Source organism: Lathamus discolor, chromosome 3, assembly GCF_037157495.1.
Source record: "Lathamus discolor isolate bLatDis1 chromosome 3, bLatDis1.hap1, whole genome shotgun sequence".
Taxonomy (NCBI): domain Eukaryota; kingdom Metazoa; phylum Chordata; class Aves; order Psittaciformes; family Psittacidae; genus Lathamus; species Lathamus discolor.
This window is the reverse complement of record NC_088886.1, coordinates 56,169,701-56,181,118: the sequence shown is the minus strand read 5'-3', so window position 1 is coordinate 56,181,118 and position 11,418 is coordinate 56,169,701.

Sequence of the window (11,418 nt, the reverse complement as noted above, 5' to 3'; positions counted from 1 at the left end):
AGAGTGACCTCCTCCTACAAGGAGGTGAGCAGTTAAGATCTGAGCCATTCTGCTGGGGTCCCCAGTGCAGCACCAGCCCTGACCAGCCTCCTCTGAAACAGTGCTTCAGGTCAAGTTTATTACTGCTCCTGTCTCCAGTCCTGGCCCTGCTTCCTGGATAGGTCCTGGGTCTGTGTTGTAGCCTTGTCTCCAACTCCATCTCCTTTTGCTATTGACTGGACCCTCTACATAGACACTGGACCCAGTTTATATCCCTTTTGCTTCACCGGTGACTGCCCATGTGCCAGCACCCAGCTCTGCCTGTCCTGTTCCCATGCTGCGAGATTGTGGCATGTTGGTGAGGGAGCTGTTTGCACTGTGGTCACCTCTGCTCTTGCCTCCCATCCTCTCATGGAGCAGTGCTGCTGCTGCTCCTACTTTTTACTGGCCTTCAGTAGGCATTTCCTTGCTGCTGAATTGCAGATGATGCTGACACTGGGAGGTACCGAGCAGCTGGCACATAGCAATACATACCAACTGTGCAGTCATGTGCCTGCTGAACTCTCCCGTGCTTCACCAGACTACAGAAGCTGATGGAAACCAACTTCATCCTGAGCAGGACTGTGCCATTTATGCATCTCAAGGGGTGTCAAACCTTCTCAAATGGCTGTGCATGTACTGAGACTGAGCTGATTGCCCGCATGTTTCCTGACCTCTCTTTCCAGGTCATATCTTTTTCCTGTGTACTGGGGGCATTGATTGCTTCTTGGGATGAAATCAGACTTTTGTTTAACAAATTTCCTGTTGTTGTGGGGACCAGAGCAGGAACGACGCTCAGTTTCATCAGTGTTCTTCCTACAATGTGCTACCAGGCTCTGGGGCTCTTGCTGCAAATCTGAACCTTGCCGATGTTTTTTGAGAAGTGTTTTACAGCCTGTGGTGACATTTGGAGCCCTTCAGAGCTCAAAAGCTATAGTGCAGATATCTTAGACTGGAGTAAACAGAACTCTTGAGCAAGATGAGGAGGAGATGATATAAGGAGGGAAACTTCTTTCTTCCCCTGTATACCACGTGTGAATGATGCTTGAGGTCTGATGGGTAGGGTTGGGACAGTTGTGATCTCCCCTGCTAGAATGCAAAAAGACAGTTCCTGCCTACTTCTTCTGGTACAAACAACCCAGAACAAAAGAAATAAAAAAGCCTGGCAAGCAAGCAATCAAGAGAAACTGGGATCCTGCCTCCCCACCTGCGGCAGCAGAGGATGAGGTTGGTGGCGTGGGTGTTAAAGAACAGGCTGTGCTTTACTAAAACCTGGTGTTGTGTGCATGTTCCCTTCTCTCCTTCCCTCATCCTGGCTGGCCCTAAATGGCTCTGCCCCAGAGGGTGAAACCTTCCCTGGTAGAGTCCACCTGAGCCTTGGTACCTCCGTGGTTACCTGCCAAGGCTGTGCTCATGTATCAAAGACAGGCTAGCCTGGCCTGAAGCAGGACCTGCAGCTCCAGCAGCACTGCAATGACTGGAAACAACCAAGTGCTATCTAAAAGCACACCTATGTTTTGAAAGGAATATATAGTAAGGTCTTGCTAAAAATCAGCAAATTCTGAACTGAGGTGTGGGATGGTCCTTTCTGAAGATTAACTAGTAATAGGAGGGGGAGGGAAACTGTGTGCCTGTCTATAGCATTAGAATCAAAATACAAAAAAAGATGGAGGGGAATTGTGCCATAATTAATCTACCAGGATGCTATAGATCTCATTTCACTGTGCTACAGTAATAACTAAATGAAAATCCAGATCATGGCTGAGCACATGAAGAAATAAACAGTTCCTGTGTATTTCAGAGAAGAATGAATTTCACGTTGCAGTGGTTCCCAGTGGTTCTTCAGTTTACTTGGGAGATGGCTGTTATCAGGATAGTGCATTCTTTAGAGATGAACTAAACTTGTTTTTGTTTTGAAATTGCATATTTCTATCATCATCAACACCCGAAGCAAGACACTTTGTAAACTTTTCTTGTACAACTTTATCATGACAAACCTGGGCTAAAATAGATGTATGAAATTTAGAAGGTCATGAAGTACTGCCCGTATCTTTTGGGGTATATTCTCTGGTTCCTCTGAAAGGATCTTTAACCCAATGCTGCAGAACTCTGGTGCCTCCAGAACTGCCTCATCTGAGAGATCACTTAAGAACTATGGCTCTCTAGGGAAGAGAAGAAGTATCTTATACACTTCTAGTGCTGTTTGTTATTATGAAAGCTAATGGGAAAATCAGGTTTGGAAAAGATATTATGTAGATTTGTGCTACTAGAAATCCAGCATTTTTATAAGGAATTTTAATCCTTTCTGCTATGGATCTGCTGTCCCTTTCCATGTGCTTGCTGTGGGCTCTGTCTGTATGGAGGCTGTGGAAATTATGTGAAAATCCAAGCAGGGCTTTTGTCCTTTCTCCTCGCCTGACCAGCAAAGTACAGCAAAGACTTACACAGGCTGTTAATCATCTTTAGATCAGATTTCAAAATCATGTGTATTTAATAGAATGAGTTTCATAAACATTATAATATAAAAGTAATCTTCCATAAATCTTACAGTCTTTTGTTGTTGTTGAGATGTTTAAAAATTGCAAATGAAAATATTTCATAGTACATTTTTATGCTCCACATTGCATGCGTTTCTGTCTAGGGCATATTTCTGATTGCGTGCACTTGTGGGTGCATTCATCACCACGACAGCTGAGGTTTTGGGGGGACCAGTCTGTTCCAGCAAACTCAGCCAGGTAGGAAAGGAAGAATCTGTGAATATCGTTGCAGCTCTCACATGTGAAGGGACTAAATTCATTTAACCTTTTAAGAGAAAGGCTTAGGCTTTCTTCCATTGATTCTTCTTAAATGGATCATTCATCTTGCTTCTGCACTGTATGCTTCAAAAACTAGGAAGAATTAGGAAATAATTCCTTTTTTATTCTTTTTTAGCTGTGGCAAGACTTGAGCATTTGTGACCATTTTACCTCTTCCTCCCACATGACATACGCATCTGAGGCTTTGGGGATACTAAAACTGTAAGAGGTTGCTCAGTTGCTGTGTGTCTGTAGTGCTAGTGAAGGATCTGTGTGCCAGTTTGTCTTCATAGTCAGTAACACTTTGCAGGAATACGCTCATTTATTCAGACTGCTTATGTACCTCTGGCACACACACTTTCTTTAACCAGCAGATCTTGAAATCTATTTCATAACCACTCTTTTCTCTTATATGTGTTACTTGCCAGCCATAATTAATAGACTGAGTTTTATAGGCAATGCATGAGCATGTTCTCTCTCTATATATGCCCTAATTCTGGCAAAAGTTGCATTGCCCAGGCCTCCCTACGAACTATATTTCTGTATAAAATCCTAGCATGCATGTGTGTACTGAGATGGCTGTTGGAAACTTATCTTTAAAGCCTTATTGCAAGCCAGAATATTCTGAAACTTGGCATACTGCTTTTGGAGTGGGTGCAGTTCATTTAGTTAATATCTGGGTCTGTCTCCTGCTCTCTTTTTATAGCCCAGGTTCCCCAGGGTAGAGGGAAGTACCTAATTGCAGATCTGTCTTGCCAAGTGCTTGGCAACCAGAGCTTCCCCCCACAATGGAGTTTGTCTCTAAAGCAGATAACGTCCATTTGGAATAACCTGATGTTTTAGGCTAAAAAAGGGCAGAGTTTTGAAGAATGGTTTAGAGATTAAACTCAAGTATGTGTAACACACTGATTTGTCTCCAGACCCTGTGGATACAGTACTCTTTTAACATGTCACTACTTGAAAAGAGTGTCCTTTAGCAATCATAACTCTATATTTTTTACTTTCTCTTGCATTTCATCCTTTCCCACTGTTGGTTTAATATGGCATTACAGGATATTTGTGTCAACAATCAAACTATGAAAATATTTTGTACCTATTTAGCACACAAATACCTATTTCATTTTCAAGAAAAATATGTGCTTTATTTGAATCAGGTAGAGTGCTAGAGTTTGAGAGGTACTTTTATGGCTTTGTGTACGTTACAGAGATCTGGCATCTGGGTCAGGGTTTGCAGTATGTGCATACCAAGGAGCCCGTATCAGCAAAGCAGAGGTACCCGCAGAATTCAGGGCCTGCAGTTGCTGCTAGTCAGTCCTGTAAATCTGCAGTACTGCAGAGTCAGCACAGGCCCCACTCGGGCAGAAACCTAAACATCTGTTTAACTTTAGGCATGTGCTTTAAGCTTCTCTCACATGACCTGCTAAGTAAAGGGGGGGGGGGGGTGTGTGTTGTTTGTAATCACTGTACTGAGTGCTTTACTTCATAAGGTTGTGCTGGCAAAGCACTTTTCAAGCAGGATAGAGTCTGTTCCTTACCTTCACACTGTCTTTTCATAGTGTGGCAAGACATAGGCATGCAGTCCCAAAATTTATCTCTTCCAAAAGAGAGAAATTCTTCTTTCTCTTTTCTGTCTCTCCATACATTAGGTTTGCAGAGGGGGGGAACCTTGGGTGCCCCAGCCTAAAAGAGAGCTGTAGCTTGTTCATATGAGTCTCCAGTCTGGACAGCCAAGAGATGAGGACTGCAGGGCTGCTGTGTGCACACCTGCCCCAGCATACAAATAGCCTACAAAATGCTCTGAGTGTTCTCATTTCACGTTAGGGTAGGGTGGTGTGCTCAGTAATACTTCAGTGCGTAGGCTGACCAATATTCCTGCAATTATTTGAGGTATCTGGCTGTGAAAACTTGCAGTGGGCCTGCTCCTTCTACTCCTCCAAGCTATGAAAACAAATTGCTCTTCCTTTTGGATTGAATTCCATTCCCATTTCATTCTGTTGCTGCTCCTCCTGTGTGTTTCTCTCTCATCTATTTTCTTCTGGGTTTTTTTGCCTGTTCAGGTTCTTCCTGTGCTCATTCTGATTATTAGCTGGAATAGTCTGTGTAGAAATATTTTATATATTATTTATAATAAAGGTCTGAATTAAAATCTCAGTTGTCCCAGCAGGGTTATAGGGAGCCTTTTGAGAAGAACTATGGCTGAATATATTAGGAGGAGATGACATTCTTGCCCTGACACTGATGTGATACCTGAAAAACTGCTGACAAAATAGCACTAGTCTGTTGAACACTTTTGGTTGAGCTCCGTTCTCCCAGAGAGTGGAAACTGTTGCTTTGTTCCATCCAAATGATAGAACTCAATTTGGAGGCCTCTTCTGACTCTTTAGTCATGAGCAAGTTTGGAAAAGTTACATATTCCTCCTGTCCTTAGGTCTACTGTACTTAATTATGCATTACCTATTTGATTAACTCATTTGGGGGAAGACAAATGTAGAAGTGAAAGGAAGGGTGCAGGGGGGAAAAACATTTTGCTTATTGCTGTTAAAAAGACTTCATTCTGAACCAAGGGAAATACAGCTGAACAACAAATGGCATGTTTCTGTGAACAGACCAACATGAAGATCTCCCTCTATCTGTGTGGGGGATGTTAATGACTCATTACAGCTTGTTTGATGGGAGTTGGAATTTATTGTGGTATCTGGTAGCATCCATCCTTCAGTTCTTCATCTGTTCTGATAAGGAAAAAATCTTGTGCTGCTGTATCCAGCTCCGTTCCTCCTGATAAATAAGCTGCATATCTTTAAAAGCCATCTATTACCCTCTGTTTGTCAGTTTTATAAACTGGCAAAGATTAGTGGGAACAGAAAGAGAGGATTGCCGGTTATCTGAACCAGTGTCAACTGTTGAAGAACCATTTCTTCTGCTGGGCCATAAGCAGTGCCCTGGAAGAGCTGCCCTCTTGGTAACCACCGCCTCAAGAGCCTGTGGCCAGCAGAGCTCTTCCTCTGCGCCCACAGTTCCCTTACTCAGTCATACAGGTCACTTTAAACTGTGCCAGCTCCAGTGTTTTTGGGACCATGAGCTGCCTCTGCATCCAGACACTGAAACTAGCAGAGGTAGCTTAGCTCTGTGTCCTGCTTTCCTTCATCTCTTCCTTAGCAGACTTCCCGAAAGTGATGGGCATGGGATGCCTACCATCCAGGCACATAAAGCTGGAGAACAGTCACAGCCATCTAGAGCTGACCTACTCCAGCTTTGCCATCTGACAGTGCTTTATGAAACATGCACACACACAAGAACGAGGCGGTGAAGCCATCTCAGGGCACTGCTGATCAATGTTGTCCTGCTCTCCAAAAGGTGAGCACTCCTCTACCATTGTCTGTAACGATTGCAGGTGTGGTGTTACCTGAATTTTCTTTTGACGTCTTATTTAATGTCGTCCTCTTTTTACAGAAGCTTTTACAAAATCCTTTCTCATAATTCCCACAAAAATCATGAGGAGGAATTATTTTCCAAACTCCAGTTTGTAGCACTGGAAGATACAAAATAGACCTGCTGGGATTAACCCAAACAACACACACTTGGATGAATCACAACACTGAATTTCTCCCCTGGATATTCTGAGGCTTCTTTGAACACTGCAAATTAGCATTTCACTTAGGCTGATACCAGCAACAGGAGATGAGTGATGTTAACATTTGAAAGTTACGTGGTAAATCTAATTTTCAGGTTTGCATGCCAAAGCTTAGCATGTACTGAGGCACTTAAAACTGACATATGGATGTTGTAGCTACAATTCAAATGTGTGGTATATCTCAGCATTTCATGGCCCTGATACACAAGTCTTAGAGGTAAAGCTAGTGGGTTATAAGCATGATGGTACAGCTTCCTCTTTTGAAAGAGTAAGTATTTGTACTTTTTCAAATACCACCTCACAAACTGTGGTTATGGTCAGTCAGCATGTGAAAAAGCATTGGTTAGGTAAAGGAATTTTAAGTTTTCGCCTCAAAGTTTACTGTGAGGCCGTAGGCAGACTTAAGCATGTCCAGAGGATACTCTCATCTCCAAGGTTCAGCATGTAGTCCAAAAGGGGGTGTGAGAGCAGGACCCGTATGGTCCAGCAGCAGTCAGCTGAAGTGGCACAGTGATGTCCTACCAAATTCAAGAGGATTCAAAATCAGGAGAAGCAGTTTTATTAAACAGCTTAATGTGTTCTATGGAATTTGTAGGTGATGGATCATCATGGGAATGTTTCAAGGAAAAGCTCTAGATTAGGTCTCATTTTATGAGCTCTGACACAAGGCCAGGGAATCCAGTTCTGGAGCACTATTGGTCCACTGTATTTGCATAAACGTCCAAAATAATTTACCAGGGATTTTGCAGTCCTCATTTTGCTGGCAGTTGGGAGACTTACTGTACATCAGTCATAATGCATCAAGTTAATCAAATCATTGAGACTTAGCAAACAAAAAGCATAGCAACCAGGCGGTAACCCGAACCTCTCTCCCCTCCCAGAACAGGCTGCCTGTAAGTGAAAATTCCACAATACTGTGATTCTTTTTAACAAAGGCAACTGGGGTATGTACCTATAAATCCAAACTACACAACTGTAATGAATGAGACTCAAGTTACAGCATTAGTTGCAAGCAGACCCACAATGGAAAACATATGCCAGGTTACACATGTGAAGGATCCCAGCAGGCAACAACCACTGGGCTATAAGCTGTGTGCAGGACAGTTCTGCGCCATGGTGGATTTACTGTGGTAAACTACCCTGGTTCAATCCATTAAACCAGAAAGTACTAAAGGAACAAAAAGATTCCTGATCTGAGCCCACAGGAATGGAAAAAAGTACACGAGATTTTATCAATGAGCTGCCTTCTGCTAGACGTGACCCATCACATTCATTAAACCAAATGATATAACCTTTTCTTATAAAAAGGGAATTCCCTTAAAATATTCCCATTTTCAGGCTACATCCTATCTCTTCACATGAAGAAGTAACACTAATTACGCACTGTTTGTTACAAGTAGTTTGTTCATGCCATATGAAAGAAATGGATTGAATGGGCACCTTGGGTAAAGCACTTCTTAGCACTAGTATTTTTGGAACAAAGGTATAATTAGGGCTTAGATTAAAATCTGACTCTTCTGACAACCATAGAAGAACTTTCTGCAAGAAAGCAAATAACCACCCTCTTCCCTGCCATAGCCCCACAGGAGGATTTAAGTCCTTCCAGAAATGGAATAAACAATACCCTGGGGATACTCAGGAATGTTATTAGTGGTTAGTTTTTAACATGATACACTAAAGCATTGTATAGGGATAAAATTCCTACAGAGTCAAAGGACATGAAAGTGAAATGGGCTGAGTCATGGAGAGGCAGAATTAAGTACACAACAGGCCCATTTAAAACCCCTCTGTTATCTGGGTTATGCTGTGCCTTCCTGTTGCAAAATACCCAGTTTACTGGACCCTCACCTCAGTGGTTCCAGCATACTTTTGTTCCCAGGGTAGCAGGGCCCTATATGCTGGCCTTCAGAAGCATATGATCAAAGGGACTATCCGATTTCCACCCACTGTGTGCAGGCTGCCAATTTAAATATTTACTACCCCTTGAGCTGGCCAGCCAGGAACGCAGCAGCAGAGAGGAGTATGAACCACGTATTTACTGCCACTGAGCTGGTACATGTTCTGCTCTCTGGAAAAGGGATGAGGAATTTGAAGTGAACGTTCTGCGGCTACATTAGTAGAAAAACTCACTGTGCACTTTAAGAAACCCCCAAACATACAAACCCAAAGAAATTAAGCCCCATTTACAACTCTGCTGCAGTAAGAACACTGCCTGAGTAATGCCTCAGAGAACTGTCCTTGCTATAAGCCCAACAACCGAGATCTATTGTTTCATTATAGAAAACGAATTCTTGAAGCCATTAAGTATTAATTTCCTTTCCAACACTGTTGTTCTATGAGGTACACTCAATAGTTGGTAATTTTCTCCCTGTAGCTGAAGCAGCTTTGAAATGCGGTGATAAACTGAACAAATGGGAGAAAGCTGGCTTGGGTTTTTACTTCTCTTGTGTGCTCTGCCTTCAGAAGGTAGGAAAATTTCAGGTGTGCCTGCTAAATGCAAACACTTTCTTTTCCATGTGTTATCTAGCTCAGAAGAACGTACCTCTTCATCACCAACAAATAGTTGAGGCAAGCTCTGAAGATTTTGTCTTTTTCTGTGTATTTTACAGCCTGGTAGAAAGTAATGGTCAAAGATGCTAAGTAAATAACACATCTTCGTAAAGGAAGTATTTTCTTGCTTGGCAGTCATATCCAAAATGAGCTGTTGGACTGTAGCCAGAACAGATTAGAGAATCCACTGTGAGATCCATGTGTTTTATTCCTGCAAAACCACACCGCACCAATTGCTAGATTACCCATGTCAGAGGCGCTCTGCAATGAAAATCTCCTTTGTGTTCTACCTTAAGGTCCAAGATAGTTCCTGACCATAGGAACTTGGCTGGATATTGGGCAGTTATGGAAACACTTGAGGATCCCATCACACCTGGTGGCCTCAAGAGGCTACTTAAGGATAAAGGGGAGCCTTTTGCACCTGCACAGGAAGTCTCAGCTGCATATTGGATCCACATTGCTTTTACTTTCTGGAGAGCAGAGTATCTAAGCTCTGCCTGTGGCAAATGCATGAGAAAAGGAGCATACTGATTATTTCCAGACAGAATAGTGATGCCTCGTTTGTTTCATCTGCATAGTACTTTGCTTTAAATAAACACTTGAGTATGATCTCAAAAGTGATCTGCCTATAAACTCAATAGAATTTCATTTTATTTATCCGCTATTATCAGTATTAGCCAGAAAAACTTCATTGCTGTCTTGCAGGTGTTTCCTTGGGCACTCTTTAATAGGATGCCCTCCTGTTTGCTAGTTTTCATTTACAACTAGGAAAAATACCATAAACTTAATGCATGCCACAACTTCCTAACCTGGTCTAGCTTAGCACTGAGACTAATCTAGTGTTCTCTCTGGTAGATACACAGATGGATTTAGATTTGTTCCGAGCATTCTGTTCTCAGGATTTAGGTATCAGTTTCTCTTCATCTTTCCAAGTCCGTGCTGCTTTTTGCTGCCGTTTTTGCTTTCTTTCCAATCAATTAATATTGTTGTCATAGCATGGTGGCCAGCACCTAACAGTAACCCAGCTGCGGCCTCACCACCACTGAACATGTGTTGCAGCAATGGCATTTCTATGCAGTTTCTTCTAAATGCAGCTCTCATGGTAGGAGATTCACATCCAGTTTATAAACATCTCAAATAGTGTAATTAAACTTTAAAGGAATATGGTACTTGGCTCTTCCCTATGGCTTTGAGGGATTCTTAGAACCACGGGGGAGAGCAGCAGAAACTCAGTGACAACCACTGCTCACCTCTAATGTTTCCTTAATTCTCTCTCTCCATTGAGAGTCTATTGCATTTTACTTCTGGCTTTCATTCTTTTGTGGAGTGCTACACTAAGTATTTCATAAGCATATGCTTGTTCACACATATTATTATTTTCACTTTATCCTTCTCCTAGAAAAAAACCCCAACCCTCTCTGGGGTTTAACCTATTTATTATTTAGCCTACTTAATAGGTGTACGGAAGCAGGAATAACCATGTGTTCTTCTAGCACATTATTGAACATACAAAGCTCAGAATTGTTCCTTACAGACTTCTGTTTACCCCAAAAGTTTTGATAAACACACCATCAGCAATGATTTTTCCCTGTTTGGCTGTTAAACTGCAGCAACGGTAACATCTGCAGAGCCGGCTGCAAGGAGCTGCTCAGTGCTGTGCCTGGCAGGAAAGCCTGAAGAGCTGAAGCCCTTTAGAAAGCTCAACAATAGATAGTTAACATATTTTTGCTTCTTGTCAGCTAGTGCTCTCATTAGACCATAGACAGTGTGAGTGAACGTAGGAGGAAACAATACATCTGGAGACACTGGCAAGACAGCATTGCTTGCCAAATTTGGCCACAGTTCCTTTAGACAAATAATTTCTCAGTGACGTGCTGTGTTTAAATTACATAAACAGCAAAAATGACCAAGACCTGGGCCCCTGGGGCTTGTGGGCTTCAAGAGTTTCTGCAATCAATATTCTGACATCTGCAAAGATTTTTCTCCAACAGCTGATGCCAGGAACAGAGCAAGGTCACCCCCACTTTGTGTGTGTTGAAGGGTCTGAATAGACTGAAATGATGACTCTGCAGCCCCAGCCCTGGTCAGGACCTTTGCACTATCAGAACCACCAGCTCATATGAGAGGACTTACATAAGAGTTATCAAAGCAATGGTTTGTAACCTCGTATAGCAACTTCATTAGCATTTCAAGAAATGCACATGGAGAAACTCTGTATAAAGTTTCAGTCTCCAGAACTATCAAGGGGTTTAGAGTAACTTTTGCTGAGCATAATGTAACTTACTTTGCACATTTAATGTATGGGGCTATTGGTTGGTTTTCCTATTTAGGACCAGCAAGTAACTCTGTGGTAAGACTTCCCTGATAATTAAGTTACTTCAACAGTTGAATACACTAGAGCTATCTGAAAAGCACTTCTATCAC